We start from the raw sequence: 19,076 nt of genomic DNA on the forward strand, positions 1-19,076 counted from the left end.
CGTGGCGTATTTGATATGCCAAAAACAGTAACAACAAGTCTCACAATGGAGACATTACTGGTGCCCACTCGAGCAAATTGATGAGCAGTGGGATGACAGTGACTCTTATATTTATATATTATATAAGTAATATATAGATTATTATTTATATAATATATAAATTATTGTTTATATTATTTTATATTATATTGTGAACAACTTTATAAAAATAAAATTAAATTTAAAAAATTAAAAAATTAAAATGAGCTCCACTTACCTATGTTCTGAAGGCTACTTCTCCCAGTCTCTTATGTTACACACTGGCAAAGTCATAGTGAGACTGTAACTAGAGTGTACTGCTTCCATGTAAGGTGCAAGTAAAGATCTATGTTACCTCTCCCAGGTACAATGCTTGCATCTTCCCTTCCAATTCAAAGCTCCAATTCAAGAAGTTTTGAGGTTCAGGGGTCAGAGGTATAGTACAATGAGCAGGGTATTTCCCTTGCATGTGGTCAACCTGGGTTCAATCTCTGACATCCCATATGGTCTTCTGAGCATGGCCAGGAGTACTTACTGAGCACAGAGCCAGGAATAACCACTGAGTACTTCTGGGTGTGGCTCCAAAACTTAAAAAAAAAAACACAAGAATTTAGAGTTTCAGTGGTGGGGTATAAGTGTGGCTGCCAGGGCTGAGGCAGGGCATGAACTCAGCCCGTCCACCAAAGCTCTGGCAGCCACATCCACATCCCATCACTGCAGTCATGCTATGGGCTCAACTCCACTGTTTCACTAATAATCCTAGCAGAGACACCAAACAGTAATTTCAGGTACCCAGGTAGCCAGGCTGAGAACTCTGGGGTCTTCTTAGAGTTGGGGTGAGAGTCTCGCCCACCACCCTCTCCTCTGTACTTCCGGAAGCCCCAGCAATCACGCCCACCTCCATATCTGCAGCTATGTCAACTCATTGGTCCTGATTCTGAAGTCTCTGAACTGTGTAGCCACATACACAGCAGCTTAGTAAATTTGTAAACAAGGGCTTGACATCCCCATGATGAGATATACAACAACTTTTACATAAAAGTTAACGTTTTTTATTGAATTTAATATTGGAACTGCAGAGTCTCTTGCCCGCACGCCTGGCTGTCTTCCCCGGGGCCCCTCGGAGAGGATGGGCTCCAGCTTCCCTCCCCACCCCGAGCAGAGCTCCCAGCAACCGAAGACCACCGGAACCTAGCTACAGCCATGCTCGAGGCCCCTCTCCACACATTCAGACAGGCCTCATGCATGAAGGTACCGGCAGGAGGAACTCAGGTGTGTGTAATCGCATCAACAGCCAACATCCAGAGACTTAAAAGCAAACTCCCAGAAGCGCGCAGCCGCGCGATATCTTGTAGCCTACTTCTCCCTCTGGGAGAAACTAGCAAGCTTCTGAGAGTTTCCTGCCCACATGGGACAGCCTTGCAAGCTTCCCATGGTGTATTCATATGCTAAATCCAGTAACAAGCTGGATCTCATTCCCCTGACCCTGAAGAGCCCCCAGTGCAACATCATTAGGAGGGCCGAGTCGAGATGGATTTCTAAGATCTCAGGGAAAGGATGAAATGAGATGTTACTGAGCCCGCCTGAGAAATCGGTGATTAACGGGATTTCGTGATTCTTTCGAATATTGGAACTGTTATCAATTCCAACTCTGAAATTGTATCAGCAGTTATGGTTTATTGTCTACGTTGAAATATATTTTATTAAAAGTTTAGAGGTTCATTAGAGCCTCCAGGCTCTCTAATCTATTCTCTTCCCTGACCCACATGATGTAGGATAACATGGGGTTTGTCCTTTTAGCCTTGCCAAAGGGAACTTAGTTTACCTTAGAGCAATGGCCTTTCTGTATGGACACAAGAAGACAATATTATGTTTTTGTAACTTGGGACTTAATTGGCTTCGAATATTATTCATTCCCGGGCATCTGCTTTCTCCACTTAAGCCTGAGTTGCCCTCAGTTTTTAGCACCCCAAAAGCAGGGGCCCGACGAGGGACAGGATGGATCCAGGGCAAGCGGTGAGTTATGTGCTACCCTGGCATCGAGATAGGCCTGGCCAAAGTGCCTAATTCTTAACTATAAGTTAAGAGCTTGATCATAGACAAATGCTGTCATGATCCAAAAGACTAGGACCCTGCTGGGGTTAGGAAGATTAACCTGGCCTGAGGACTGTATAATGAGATGTCCTCAGGAAGAACCAAACTTTATATCTCTTACTGTGCTCATACAGAATGACATTGCTAGAAATATTAGAAATATTAGAAGTAGATTTTCTGTAACTATTTAAGCAGATTGCTAGCTCACACCCTGACACACACCCTTGTTTGGAATCATGCCCTTGAGCGGATTTCCTTAGATGAGATTTTGTTAATCTCCTCAAGAAATGGTCTTACCCTTCTTTGTTGATTTGTTGATGTTAAAACCCACCTTTGGGATGGGTGTTTGAGCATTGTATAACTGAGACTTTAACCTGAACGTTTTGTAACTTTCCACATGGTGACTTAATAAAAGAATTAAAAAAAAATAAAATAATAAAATAAAACCCACCTTTGTGCTACTGCCCTGTGTAATTTGCTATATAAACTAAGACTGTGGGGCGGAGGGGGGCCAGACTCAGGAGAAGCAGAGAGAATGAAATAAACTGATCGAGCAACCAGTTTGGCCTTCTTCCTTCCACCGCCTACCCTTGACCAACAGCACACACAGCGATTCCGGAGCACAGAAGCACTGAACTTGGGCACCGAAAGTGGGCGGTGAGACAGAGCCGCTCAGAGAGCCCGAGAGTGCATGCGCCCCTTGGCGTGCTTTAGTTTTTTACACACATCCAAGTCCTGGTCTTCGGTGGGGGTCTTCGGTGGAGGGATGAGGGACTCCTCTCCAGCTTGAAAATTTTCTGTGCACAGATTTCAGAGTAGGGTCGGGGGATACATGGGTAAATCTTTTCAAAACACAAACTCCAGGGACTGGAGAGGTAGCACAAGGGTTAGTTAAGATGCTTGTATATGACAGAAGACAATGAGCCTAGAGAGAAACTGGGACATTGGTGGAGGGATATAGACACTGGCAAAGGAATTGGTGTTGGAGCATTATATACCTGAAAACCCAATCACGAATAGTTTTGTAATTCATCACAGTGATTAGATTAAAAAATACATGGGATACTATCATTAACAATATTGTAAATTACAGTAACTCAATCAATAAAAAAAACTTTAAAAAATGTTTTTAAAGGTGTGTGGCTTATATGTAGCCTGCCAGTCATAATAGAGTATTGGGACTCACTATAATCCCAATATGACCTCAGTCTCGTTTGATTGTACTTGTGAAGATCTTATGTCCAAGCAAGATCGTTTTCATTGGTACTGGTGCTGGGACATCAGTATATCTTTTGAGCAATACATGATTCAATCCTTGTCAAAGACAAGGTTAAATGCATGAAAATAATGGCTAAAAAGTCATAAACTGGTTTCTTTGAGCCAAGTTCTCCCCCAAAAGTCTGGCCAAGAAAATAGAAGCAGAGACTGACTGCTCCACTTTCTCTTTGCCTGTGTTTTTCACAGTTCATTTGAGGAAGATGAATCCCAAGGTATGGGTCGATAGTACCTAACCAAGACATCACTCAAAACATTACTTCCTCTTCCTTCATCAGCTCTTTCATTTCAAATAAACATAAACAGCCACATCTTCACATATATAGTAGCTACAAGAGAATTTCAACATATTGGTTTCAGGGTCTATTGTACCTATTAGTTTGTGATCAGTTCCTATTGTTCTAGAAAATCACCACAAAGCTAATGACTTACTCTAACAAAAGTTTATTATGTCATAGGCTGGAGCGATAGCACAGCTGTTAAAGCATTTGCCTTGCACGTGGCTGACCCGGGTTCGATTCTTCTGTCCCTCTCAGAGAGCCCGGCATGCTACCGAGAGTATCCTGCCCACACTGCAGAGCCTGGCAAGCTACCCCTGGCATATTCAATATGCCAAAAACAGCAACAAGTCTCACAGTGGAGATGTTACTGGTGCCTGCTCAAGCAAATTGGTGAACAATGGGACTACAGTGCTACAGTGCAGTTCTGGAAGTGAGAAGTTTAGCATCATTCTCACAGAATTAGAAAAAGATGCCATAACCAGGCAAGGTAGCTCTGCAGTGCAATACTGCCAAAATAATATACATGTGCATTATATCATATATGTATATCTATGTATGTATACATAGATATGTATTAGCAAAATGGCATTTTTTTCTAGAATTTTCCATCTGAAAGGAAATGATAGTCTTGCTTTCTAAAGGCCTCTGGCATTTCTTTGCTGATGGCTTCTTGTCCAGCAGTGGTCATCCTTAAAATGTTCCCTATCTTAAATCTAATTCTGGCCTGTTTCCATCATATTTCCTTTGACATTCCTGCTTCCCTTTTTCCTCTGTGAAAATGTTTGTAATTAATTTAACAACCCAAACAATAAGACCTACTATTTCCCCCACCACCACCACCACCTCAGAATCCTTAATGTTATCTTATCTGCACAGGTTGCAAGGACTAGAGAGGACATTATTCTGCCGGTCACACTTCCATCTTGTTTTTCCCTCTATGTATCTAATCTATGACTATGCAACTGTACTTAAAAATTTCAAGTTACAAAAAAAGTCCTATTTCATTTTTATGTTTGTTGCCCTGCAACCTCTTGCTAAATTCAATCTGATATTCTAATGCTATTTAAAATGCAATATGGCTGGTTTTATTAATAGGTTGATGGCAACATGGCAATTTTTGTTAATTAAGCCACATTCAAGTGTGAACCACCAGTGGTACACACACAGTGTTCAAGTGTTAAAAAAGAGAATAATGATTAAATTCTTTAATGAAATTTAATTTTTGGTGAACAGTTTTGAGTGGGATATATGAGTATGAGTTCTTGAAAAGCATTTCTAGTGAGTAATAAAATACAGAGATGTTTGGGAGTAAATAACATCTTTGAAACACATGGATTATAAATTACTTTAAAACTATCCTTCATCCATATACTCTGCAAGTATTTATTACCTACCCACTATGCTCTGGGCACTATAAAAGGCACTAAATATAAAGGAAGACAGAAGAGACATAGTTTTTTTCTTCATGGAAATGTAAAGCACAGTCTAGTTGAGGTAACAGCATCTCACTTGCGCAGGTAAATGTCACTGCCAATTGTTGTATACATTCCAGAGGTGATAAAAAGAATCAGTAGATTAAGATGAGATCAAGAGCCCTACGTCTTAAAACCAGCAAAGATTTTTCTCAGTAGCATATGCGTTTGTGTGTGTGCATGTTTGTGTGCGTGTGTGTGTGCACATGTGTGTTTGTGTGTGCCCAGTGCTGGGAGATAGCTGATGTCCTAGAAAATTTTAAAACGATCATAAATCTAACATCAAAACTGCTTTTTATTATTATTGCACACTGGCAACTCTAAACATCAGAGATAAAAAGATAAACCACTTCTCTTGGGAAAGAAAAGAGTTTTCGTTTCTCTAATTTCAAAACAATTACTGCAGTTACTGTTGAGGGCTTTTTTGGTTTGGTTTTGTTTCTTTGTTATTGGGTGGTACCTCAGGGGCTGCTCTCAGAAGTGCTCAGAACAAACCACATGGTGCTGGAAATGGGACTCTGGACTCCTCAAATTAGCCAGCCCAGTTACTTACCATTTCAATAATATATCTGTAAGTTTTAGATTACATACTTTAGTACTTGTCCTTTGAGACATATTTGAAGAACTCTCAGTTGCATAATCCCAACACACACAGACTCTGTTCTGTACACAGAATATTCAAGTCCTCCACCAAATTCATATTTTGATATCTAAATCCTCAATTGGCAGGGCCTTTGTGGGGTAATTTAGATCATGAGTGAGGAGCCCTTGTGAGGGGTTTATAAAAACATATGTAAGAAGGCACTGTCTATAAGCACTGTCATCCCATTGTTCATCGATTTGCTTGAACGGGCACCAGTAATGTCTCCATTGTGAGACTTGTTGTTACTGCTTTTGGCATATCGAATATGCCACGGGTACCTACCTGGCCAGGCTCTGTCGTGTGGGCAGAATACTCTCGGTAGCTTGCCAGGCTCTCCAAGAGAGATGGAGGAATCGAACCTGGTTTGGCCATGTGTAAGGCCCTACCCACTGTGCTATCGCTCCAGTTCATGTAAGAAAACAAAAGTAATAATAAGGTAGTTAAGGCACTTGCCTTTCACACAGTTGGCTATATTCCATTCTTGGCACCCAAATCATTCCCCACCTCACCTGGAGTTATCCCTGATTGAAGAGCTAAGAGTAAGCCCTGAGCACTATTGGGTATAGCACCAAAACAAACAAACAAAAAACAGATGGGAGACATGGCCATATCTCCTTTGCCACTGTTCATCATGAAGGACCCCGGAAGGGAGCCTCTACAAGCCAGAAAATGACCCTCACCAGGCAACACATACACAGGCCCTTCGGCAACAGACTTCCCAGTCTCCAGACTGCAGGAAATAAATGTCTGTTGTTTGAGCTTTCCCTTTCAACCTTGTTTCCATAGTCTGAGCCCCCACCCTACCAGATGGCCCCCAAGCCTCATGCCATGGTGCCTGTTTTATACAATTTTCACTGTTGCTTTCTTAGAATATTCTGGGGACTCATAGAAGCCATATGGCCCCAGGTGATATGCCTCCTTTAAGCCAGGTGATGTTAGTGTGTAGTATTCTGTTGCAGCAGTCTGAACTAAGATTCTCAGCAACAAATCTGTCTCTGCTTCTGGTTTATGGGGGTATATAGTACTCTGAAAAAACTTCATGCTCTGTTCATATCTTCAAGTTGGTGATTCTTTTTTTGGGTGGGGTTTGGAAGGTACTGGCTGACAACCCTCACTTGACTGTGCTCAGGGCTTACTTACTCCTGAAAGTAAGTAAGCCCTTACTCCTTCTAATTTTTTTAGAAATTACTCCTAGCGGTGCTTAGGGGTATATATGGGGTGCCAGGGATCAAACCCTAGTGGGTCATGTACAAGGCAAACACTCTACCCACTGTACTGTCACTATAGTCCTAATTCTTTTTTATAGTATTTTTCCCTGCATTTTACAACAAGATCAAACGTATAGAGCTCAGAGGCAGAATAGATAGTACAGCAGATAAGGTACTTGCCTAGCATATGGCTCACCTGTTCTGTTTCCAGCATCATATATGGTTCCCCGGCATTGCCAGGAGTGATCTCTGAGCATAGAGTGAGAAGTTGGCCCTGAACACTGCTGAATGTGTTCCCCAAATCCAGAAACACAAACAAAAATAATTAATATGAAACATTCAGTTATGTCCATAAGGCTGATGGAAATTTTGAAAGGCTCATTCTTAGATTTTTATCCTCTTTCTAGTATAAAAGCTGATGAATTCATGGAATTCACATCACACCTGGTTGGTGAAGGACTGGACATAATCCTCTATAAGGTCAAGGATATGGCAATATTCCAACTATAGTCATTACTCACTGTGACATTTGGTTCAAGAAACCAGAGATCTTAATCCAAAGTCATTATCTCTATTTTATACAAATAACCCTCCACACTTTTGAAGGATTCATGATTTAGTAAAGTTTTTTTCATATACAATGTCTTTGGAAATTAAAACAAGGTCTTTGTCCATACCATCATCTATAAGAGACCATTAGATGGTAAATGCCAATTATAGTATTTCAGTGTGAAGTTTTCACAGATACACTAGAGTATGCATTTTGAAGTTATACCTAAAGACAATTTTTGAAAAGTTATTCCTAATATTTGAGGCATAGAAGATAAAAAATTAAGTGGGCATAAGACTATCAATCAGATTTTTCTATCAATGCTATTTCTTTTCTTCTTTTTTATTTCCCAAAACGTTTAGATGAGGTTAATTGGACAAACTGAAAGAGACAGAATAGATTTTTAACAATGTGAAATGCCAGGCTTTAGAATTATTTATATAAGAGCAGTACACAGAAGTGGAGAAACCAAGAAAGTATATTAGAACAAATATAAGAAAGTGAACATTTTCCATTATTGTGACATACCAATATATAGATATAAGGACATTGCTAACCTTTTCCCTTTTTACAGGAAGCACATTATCATAATTACAAAGTCCTAATCCTGAAGAATAAGAGCCATTCATTAAAAGGGCAGGATTATATTCACTGTATATAGAAGGACCAGCTAGGGTAGAGGTACTGAATCGTGAAAGCACAGGTATATTTGAGGAATTTTAAAAATGAGCCAATATGGCTGAAGACAACAAAAAAAAATAATAGAATGTCTAGAGTTGTGGAGAAGCAACCAGGACTTAGATCATAGGCCAAACACGGGCCATCTATGTGAATTTAATTTTTATTTTAAAAACAAAAAGAAAGCTTTAAGTATTTTAAACTGGAAACCAATATGATCAAATTTAAGGACTTTTTTTAAAAAAAGATAATTCTACCTTCAGTTTTGAGAATAGGTTGAGGGACAACAAGAGTGAAAATTCAGAGACCAATAGAAGATTGTTTCTAAGCAACACAAGAAATCAACCTGGAAGGAAAATTATGCTGCCGAGAGATGAAATAGGAGCTGGAGAGTTCAGTGGGTAGGGCATTTTCCTTGCATGAGGTCAACCAGTATCCAGTCTCTTGAATCCCATATGGCCTCCAGAACCTGCCAGGAGGAATTCCTGAGTGCAGCGCCAGGAATAATCTCTGAGTATACCAGGGTGTCCCACCCCCTGAAAAAGAGACAAAGTATACACAAGAGCTCTGCAGCTGTGCAAGTAAAACTCTGACCTTAGGAGACTGAGTCATGAGCACTGGATGTTTAGGGTCTCCTTTAGATGAGCTATCACTGGCCAAAGAATCAGTATGTGGCACATAACTGCATTCACCCAGAGCTCTGCTTTTTTTCCATAGTTTTCTTGTTTGTTTTGGTTATCCTTTTCCTTTAGAACTTCTTCAGCTCCAAGTGCCTACAAGCTCACTTCCTCCTAAAAGCAATCACAAACCGTGAGGGCAAGAAAATACTTCCTTGTCTGCAGATCTTTCAATTAGCCACACATCATTCTATTTTGTTTAACAAAAAATACATATATACTGCAGTATCATAATGACAATAGTATTACTAGCCATGCTCTACACATGCCCTGATACTGTACCATATCTCCCACAAGAGTGGCAGAATCCCCCCGCCCTCCACAACTGCCCAGAGGTCCCTTCCACCAGCCTCACCACTCCCCACCCCGCGACTGACTTCCTCATTTTTGTTGGCAGTATCTCAAGGTTTTATCTGAGTTTTAAAAAAAATACAGAAGGGTTAGAGAGATAGCACAGAGGGGGCTGGGCACATTCCCACCATGCACATTTTCATCTGTGACACAGCAGAAACCTCAAAGCCTCACCAGGGATATCTCTAAGACTGCTGAGCTGGAGTGATAGCACAGCGGGGAGGGCGTTTGCCTTGCATGCGGCTGACCGGGTTCAATTCCCAACATTCCATATGGTCCCCAAGCACTGCCAGGAGTAATTCCTAAGTGCAAAGCCAGGAGTATCCCCTGTGCATCACCGGGTGTGACCCAAAAAGAAAAAAAAAAAAAGACTGCTGAGCACCCCTGGTGTGGCTCTGGTGTTGCCCAAAATGCAGTTCAGAATCTTGAGCACTCACTTTGAATCATGGAATCAAGTTGACTATGTATTGTTGGAGTGACCCTGGGCCTCAAAAGCACTACTTGGAGTACTCCCGAACCCCAGAGAACCACAGAACACTAGTAATCATGAACATTTCTCACATCAATCTTTATTTTCTAATCAATAGTTCTCAAACCATTCTGCAGGAATTCTAGTCACTTTAAAAGAAATGCATTCAAACAATGCATTTAAACAGACATGCCTCTACTGTTCTATAAGTTAAAATTTATCCCAAAATGTGATCTTTGAACCTTCACACCTAAAAGTTTTAAATTTGGTCAGAGAGAGTAAGATAAAGAGGGCCAGAGCTATAGTATAGCAGGGAGGGTGTTCGCCTGACACTAACTGACCAGGGCTTGGTACTCTACATCCCATGTGGTCCATTGAGCACCACTAGGAGTAATTTCTGAGCACAGATTCAGGAGTAGCCCCTGAGCATTTCCTCCCCAGGTGTGACCCAAATACAAAAACAAAAGGAGAGAGGTAAAAAAGAATTAGGCAAGTGACAATACTGGTCAGAATAACACTGGGGGTTACTACCTCAAACTGGTGCACAGTGTGCGAATTCAGCCCACTGATCCAAGAGATCACAGACCTGCAGCTCATCACCTTGGGTTGTTCTCTATCACTATGGATCTGCCATGAACAATTCCAAGAAGCAGAAGAGAGGGTCTAGAGGAATAGTACAGCAGATAAGGTGCTTACCTTGCACTCCACACACCTGAATTTTATTCCCAATACCCCATATGGATTCCCGAGCACCTCCAGAAGAAATTCCTGAGTGTAGAGGCAGGAGTAAGTCCTGTGTAACATGGGCTATGGCCCCAAATCCATGAAAAGAAAAAGGAAGGAAGGAAGAAAGAAAGAAAGAAAGAAAGAAAGAAAGAAAGAAAGAAAGAAAGAAAGAAAGAAAGAAAGAAAGAAAGAAAGAAAGAAAGAAAGAAAGAAAGAAAGAAAGAAAGAAAGAAAGAAAGAAAGAAAGAAAGAAAGAAAGAAAGAAAGAAAGAGAGGGAGGGAGGGAGGGAGGGAGGGAGGGAGGGAGGGAGGGAGGGAGGAAGGAAGGAAGGAAGGAAGGAAGGAAGGAAGGAAGGAAGGAAGGAAGGAAGGAAGGAAGGAAGGAAGGAAGGAAGGAAGGAGGAAGGAGGAAGGAAGGAAGAAAGGAGGAAGGAAGGGAGGAAGGAAGGAAGGAAGGAAGGAAGGAAGGAAGGAAGGAAGGAAGGAAGGAAGGAAGGAAGGAAGGAAGGAAGGAAGGAAGGAAGGAAGGAAGGAAGGAAGGAGAGAGAGAGAAGCAGGACTCAAAGTGACTCTTTCTCAGTCCCTTGATTCCAGAGTGATCGAGAATGTGAGGGTTCACATTCTCATACTTCACTCATCCCTCCCACCCATAGCAACATACAAAGCAACTCCACCTGAATTTCTCCAGACTTTTATTTCCTTCAAAGTTTTTCTTAACCCTATGAAACAAGGCACTACCAGCCTTACCACACACATATATACATACAATATATATAAATATATACATAATATATATAATTTGTCATCGAGTGAGATGAGTGAGCATATTGATGGTCAGCCTAGTTGAGAAAACGAAACCTTTCCTGCAAGCCAAGAACTAAAGAGTCAAATCAAAGTTTAGCTTGAAAAAGGAAGAAAGGAGGGTTGGATCAACTTTAACTGAGAGAAACTTCTCTGGTTCAGGATAGCTAAGCCCCCAAATGGGCTAGGAGTTATAAAGAACAGGAGTGTTATTTTTGAATTTAATGGAGCAGTACAACTAAGTTGAGAAAAATAATAACTTTAGGATCATGGAGGTGAGTGAAGTGGCAAGTACAATTGCTTCACATGTGTGAGTCACTTGGTTCAACCTCTGGCACCAAGTGGCTCCCCCACACCCCACATCACCAGGCAAAAGTTCTGGCCTTTGATGACTATAATAAAAACATCAACAACAGAAAGAAATCACTTTGCTCTTTTGAGCAATAGCACAGCAGGTAGGGCGTTTGCCTTGCACACTGCCAACCTGGGTTCGATTCCTCCACCCCTCTCAGAGAGCCTGGCAAGTTACCGAGAGTGTCCCGCCCACATGATAGAGACTGGCAAGCTACCTGTGGCGTATTCCATATGCCAAAAACAGTAACAACAAGTCTCACGATGGAGACGTTACTGGTGTCCGCTAGAGCAAATTGATGAACAATGGAATGGCAGTGCTACAGTGCAATGCTAACAAACCTAGTAACAATCCTAAGAGGAAGTACTATTCTGGATTCACTTGACATATAAAATGTGTTTGTGTGGAAATATGGAGCCATTATGTAACTTGCCTCAGTTATACACCCAGAACAGAGCAGTGTTAGGTTCCAGGCTCAGACTATTGGCTGTAGAGTCCATTCTCTTAAGCATTCCAGCATGTGGCTCCCACTTTAATGCTGGTGCCTTGTCACAGTAAATGAGAGGGCACCAAAATGACCTCTGTGAAATCTGGAAATAATGAGCAGGGACCAAAAATAAAAAGAATTATCAACAAGTTACTACAGATACAGGTTCATATGACAAAGTCAGAAACAACCTAAGGTCATCTTCCAAACAGTAAAGATGAAAATAAACAGATAAACATTTTAAACATTGAGAACAATTTTCTGGAAAGATAGTTCCTGCATTGGAGAGGGGGTAAGATTTAAAACTAGGGAACTAAGAAGGGGTGTCACACTGCAGAGATGCTGCCTTACCCTTCACCATGCTAACTTCAACTGGGGAACCTTGGAGGGGGGCAGGTGAGCCCCTCCTCCTCCTCAACAGAAGCTCAGCAGCCGAAAATTCCAGAACCCAGTTGCATCCATCCCACTGCCCATCTCCTCAGGCATGGAACGAGCACCTCACGCGTGAAAATGAATTTGCTGAAAAATCCAGGCATGCAGAGTTTGTGACTGAAACCCCCAGGCTTGCACAGAGTTGGAAATGGTCCCCTTCTTCCATCTCCCTGTTTTTCTGACTGTCTGGCCAGCAGGACCACGAACTGCCTCTGAGTACCATATAAGCACATTAATGACCATGATCCAGAGACTCACAAATAAAGAGAAGAGAGCAACATGCTTCAGAAATTCCTCTGGACCCTGAAATCACCAATCAGTATAAAATTTAATTCCAGCTCTAGCATCCTATTTAAAATTTAGAATTCCTGGAACACTTGGCAGCATTCGCAGCCACGTGACACTCATACCTTATAACACTGATGTACCAAGAGTAGCTCACCAATTTGATGGAGTGTAAAGTAGAAGGCATGATCTTGATTTTATGCATATATATATACATATATATATGGCTTAACCTGTAACAACATGCTAGTGATCTCTTATACAGGGGCTTAATGGTTCCAGGGTGAGATATAATTTTCATACACTTTCTAAGGAAAGCTTTCTGCTCATTTTTAGTGCATTATTCATAATAATCAATACAAAAAAATTACTTAACATCTGCCTTTGAGGCAGGCATGGATGGTGGTGGGAAAATTCGAAATAATGGTAGTGGGAAGGTGTAATGGTGATGTTATTGGTGTTGAAATATTGAATGTAATAAATTATTATGAAAAACTTTATAGAAACAAAATGTGATTAAAAAAGGGGTGTCAGAGTGCAAATACAACGAAAGGAAGTAAGAAATAAATCAGCCTAAAATAGATTCCTGGCTGAAAACTGATCAGATAGCTTTCACTCATGTGGCTATCTCTGTCCCTTCATTTTAAGGAAGAGAAGTCACATCAGTCCCTAAAAATAAAGAAGGTGGAGGAATATTTGCCAGTAAAGACTGAGCATAAAATTCTTACAATACCTTTTGTACCCCATATTCCTGCCTCTTTCCTGCAGTAAAAGACAATTAATAAAATGCATGAAGGGGGAAAAATAGACAACCATATATGTCAAGCGACAGAACTGATATTCAGGATAAGTGACTGGAATTTAATCTTGGAAATAATATGGAGTCACCAATGAGTCTTGGGAGAGGAATAAAGGTGACCAATGGGTGTATCAAGCATCTGCATATCACAAGGGTTTATAGGTTTGGATGAAAGGAGAGGGGGAAAGAAAAGCAGAAAATGAAAGAGTTTAATTTCAGTCAAGACAAGAAGGCAGGTAAGTTGGTATGAGTAAGATTTGAGAAGGCAGTTAAAATAGGAGCTTCCAGAAGAAAATCTAAACTGTCAGAGATGATTTCTGGCAACACTAGAAGTTCCTTCTAACAGCATTAACAGTTTAGAAAGTTTCTTTGTAGCACATTCAACAACATATTGAAAGATGATTTCCTTAGGACAGAGGTGAACCATGTAATTTTAGATAGACTCATAGTTTCCCTTGAAAACATTCTTTCATCCATGATAAATACAGCTTGAAGGTCTATCCTTCCTAATCTGTGTGGCTGTAATACACTAAATTAGTTTTTCTTCTAAGATACTCATGAATCAACAGACTTCATCTAAGAATTTGGACAATTTTCAAATATTAACTTAACAGAAAATAGGTATATGCTTGAAATAAGACTAGTGGTTCTGAAAATAAGCCATTTCTATTATGGTATAAAAGTAATAATAATCCCTTTCTTTTACTTTATCTTTAAAAACTCTAAATCTTTATAAGAGGCTTTCAGATCAGTGTATTGTTGTTTTATTTCTTTTTTTTAGACTTAAAACTTTCTTTTTATTTTTTAATTTTTATTATTTTTTAAAATTTTTATTGAATCACCATGAAAAAAAGTACAAAGCTTTCAGGTTTAAGTCTCAGTCATACAATGATCAAACCCCATCCCTTCACCAGTGCACATATTCCACCACCAAGAACCCCAGTATACCTCCCATCCCACCCCCACCTCCACCTGTGTGGCTAATGATCTTCACTTTACTCTCTCCATACTTTGATTACATTCAATATTTCAACAGAAAACTCACTATTATTATTTGGAAATTTCCCCCAACAAGCAAACCTGCTGAAAAGGCATCATTTGATAATTTGTTTTCCATTGCTGAGAATGAAGAGTATATGACGTTGCGTGGCCGCAGCAGTTTTGGATTTCTGGTATCTTAGTAATTAAGTCCAGAGAAATTTCTTCCAGAAGTTGTGTCACTGCAAGCTTGTACCTCTTGTTAGTGGGCTCTATAAGATGGCGGTCACCACGTGGCCACCGCCACCACCACGGAAGGGAAAGGCCGAGAGAGAAAAACCTTTCCCCTCCTGGGGTGGCATGGGGTTGTAGCTCAGTTCACAGTCTATAGGCATTTCTGTAAGAAGCCGCTGGGTGCTGTCCATATTACTTTTTAAAAAAACTTTTAAGATAGCACCCAGAGGCAGTTCTTGGGTGTGACTGCCAGGGAACAGGAAGGTAGGGAGATGCGGGGGGAGGTCGTCCATACTCAACTCTGTGAAGCCTAGGGTTTTCAGTCACTAGTCCTTTATGAAAATAATTTTATTTTCATAAAGTTGTTTACAATAATTATTTACATTTAACATTTCTTTTTTTTAAATAAAACAGATTTTATTGAAGGCTTTTGTTTTTTTTTTTTTTTGAAAGAAAGAGACAGACAGAAAGATCGCACTCATATGTGGAATATAAAGTAGCTGAAAGGTACAAGCTTACAATGTTGTGATTCCTGGCAGACATTTCTCTGGACTTAGTTACTAAAATACAGAAATCCAAAACTATGCTGCTGCTAGTGCGGCCTCCTGACCTCATATCTCTTCATTCTCAGCAATGGAAAACAAATTACCAAATGCTTTCTTTTCAGCAGATCGACTTTAGGGGGGAGAAACTCCAAATCAATAATAGTGAATTTTTTTATTGAATATTGAATGTAATCAAAGTAAAGTGAAAGTAAAGTGTAATTTACCAGTTACACATGCGGGGTGGGGGGCTGGGGAGGTGGGGGGAAGGGGGAGGTATATTATGATTCTTGGTGGTGGAATATGTGCACTGGTGAAGGGACGGGTGTTTGAGCATTGTATAACTGAGACTTAAACCTGAAAGCTTTGTAACTTTCCACATGGTGAATTAATAAAAGAAATTAAAAAAAAAGAAAAGGATAAAAGAAGAGAAAAAAACAAAAGCCTTCAATAAAATCTGTTGTTTTATTTCTTAACCACTGATTTCAGTTTTATAAAGTGTTTAGAGTAAAAACTAAAAAATACCTTAATAAAAATGTTTATAATTGTATGACTCAAGATGCGGCATCGTTGGGAAGGATAAGTGGGGAGAGGCTTTTAAAATATCAGGGCTAGAATGGATGGAGACATTACTGAGACCATTCTAGAAATTCGATGACCAAGGGGATGATGATGATGACTCAAGTTGTTAGTTTGTCAGCTAGTAAGGAAGCTGAATTAGACATTCTATATGAAATAAATATGTGACTTTCTGTATATTTTCATAAATATTTCTGTTGATGGTCTTTACAATAGTTCAAATGTTTTTTATATACAGACTTCTTTACACTCTCCAAAAGCAGAATATTCCTATGAAGCCTTTTCTTAGCTGAAATAATATAAGAAGACTAATGATTTTTTTAAAATTAGTGTTCTCAAACAAAAGCAAAATAACAAGGTCAAGAAGAGCATAAAATTTAAAATTATGCCAAAATTTAGTGAAAACAAAAGTGATGTGATTGACTTCTACATAAAATATAAATAAAATATATAAAGTGCAATTTCACTTCATCATAACCAGGAAGATAGTGAGTGCACTAGAAGGCTGAAAAGAGCATGTTAGGCTAAGTTGTCTGTGGTTGAAATGGTGGAAGGAATAGGAGATTAGGGTGGAGATTAGGGTGTAGAAGAGGAAGAAATAGTAATCTTTTAACAGCTCATGGTCCTCTGAATCCATTAGGGTGGGCAGGTCACTTGTGTATAACTTTCTTCTACATCTATCCACCCTTCTGTCAAAGACCAGGGTCCTTCATCTACTGTGGCTGACACAAAACCTTAAACTCTAACAATAGATTTGACTGTTATCCCCACTCATTTTCTCTCATCCAATTATTTACAGGTAAAAGCTGACTATATGATGCCTTGCTGGAAAACAAATGTTGCTTTCAGTTTTTACCACTTGTTATAAAAGTATAAATCTTCTTGGATTCTTTTCAATTAGCAAAAAAATGTACTAAGATGAAGCAGTGGAACACAAACGTTGTGGGTACCTAGACACAAAAACAATATACATAAACATATAGTAAGTAAATTTAAGAAATTACATAAGCTAAATCTAGGTTAGCTATTAACAAATCAATAATTTCTCAACAGACAAAATAGTTGAATTTTTTGTTTTGTCTGTTCTTGTTTGCATGAAAAAGCACTCTCCTGGCATTTAAATATATCAAATAAATACAGCAAAGTAAATCATGTTAGAGTTTTCTTTGGTGGAGTCCTATTATAATACTTGTTTAGTGTCTCCCTTCACATCCAATATTGCCCCCGTGTACTTAACTATAACCCCTTTCCTGTCCACTTCCATTTATCTGTGTACTTAAAAGAATGGGACCAAAAAGGAGAGAGCATAAGAGGGAAATTTTCTGTCATAGAGGCAGGGGAAGGGATGGGGTGAGGTGGGGAGAGGGATACTACGGACATTGGTGGTGGAAAATGTACATTGGTGGTTGAAAATGTGGAAAATGGAGGGATGGGTATTTGATCACTGTATTACTGAAACTCAAACATGAAAGCTTTGTTAGAGTTTATTGTAAGTAAAGGGAGAAAAATTATGAGATACATAAATTGTATTTCACAATGATTCAATTTTTAAAAAGGGAAATAAATAAATAAATAAATAAATGGAAACTAATATCATATTTATATTTCATGATCCTACTCCACAACCACACTCACTTGACTCTGGGATTTGGAATTGGAAAAGAAAGCAAACTGTCTTTCTGTGTCATTGAAGGTGGAATGTGTAATGGTCATTTTAAACAAATTTATATTTTGATTTCAGCAGATAAAGGTAGGAAATGCTCATCCATGCAGAAAAATAAAGTGAAATTAAGGAGGGAAGCAACAGCTCTAAAATCAAGCATACAGGAGAGTGGAGATGTTTAAGTCTCAAATTCACTTGGTCCTAAAACTTAGCTGTCTAGATTTGTGAGTGTTTGCATAAGATATATCACATGGACATCTCTGAGTTTGTATCTCTAGAATAAGAGTTCTAACAGGACAAGTAGTACAAGGTTTTGTGACTAGTGCCCCACCAATTTGCCCCAGTGTACTTAACTATAACCCCACAATAACTCCACTGAAGCCTATTCAGGAAAAATTTAAGGGAAATAGAAGTCTGTGCTTAAAGTACCAGGCAACGATATTGCCTGTTCTGCTTTCATTTATCTCCTAATCACTGAAACAGAATAGTTCAGAGCAAAGTAAATTGTGCTGTTTCTCTGGAGTCCCTCAAGAACTCTCCAGCATGTCTTACATTATACATTGTGAACTGTGAGTGTTCTATCCATGGGCAACACCACAAGGTGTTCAGCTTCCTATTAACAAAGCAAGAAGAGGGACACTTGAGCTCATCTTAGCAGTTACCTCATAAGCATCAATACCGTGTGACTGAAGCCGAATTAGGGCTAACTATAAAATGCACCTTAAATGTGACTTCCTTTTGCTAATCATCAGATCCCCTTACTCTTCACCCAATCCCCACTACCACACCCACATGTTTGCAGATTAAGGGATGATTCCCTTTGTCACAATGGCAGCATCGTTACCAAGTAGTCCAAGCCCAGACTGATTGACAGACGTAGGAATTCAGAACCATAGGGTCATTAAAAATAGTTTACCTTGCTTTTCCTTCTTAGATATTCCAAAATTTTAATCTCATTAGCAGACTATAATAAGACTATATTTGCATTTTGACTCTGTAAAGATTAACTTGAATCTATCCAAGAAATTAAAATCAAAGTCTCATCATATTTTATATCCAAAATAAACCTGGTTTCTAAGAGTCTGTCTCATTCCACCTCATCATTTTTTTTCAGTCATCTCAAGATGACTTAGCCTTAAGTTTAGCAAAACATTTTTAATAAAAACTTTGAGTCAATGACCACAATGTTAGTACAGCAGTTAGGGCATCTACCTTGACATAGCCAACCCAGGTTTGATCCCCAGAATCCCATAAGGTTCCTCAAGCCTGCCAGGTGTGATCCCTGAGAGTAAGGAGTAAACCCTGAGCACTGTCAGTTGTCATCCCAAAACTAAATAATAATTAATAATAATAATAATAATGAAACATCTGCTTCAGATGGCATCCTATGTAATGTGAACTAATCTTTCCACAGAAAACCAGTAAGAAAACTGGATGAAATTTTGAAAGACAAAATTCTTGGAAATATTTCAGGGCCTATAG

This window comes from Sorex araneus, chromosome 1, assembly GCF_027595985.1.
Source record: "Sorex araneus isolate mSorAra2 chromosome 1, mSorAra2.pri, whole genome shotgun sequence".
NCBI lineage: Eukaryota > Metazoa > Chordata > Mammalia > Eulipotyphla > Soricidae > Sorex > Sorex araneus.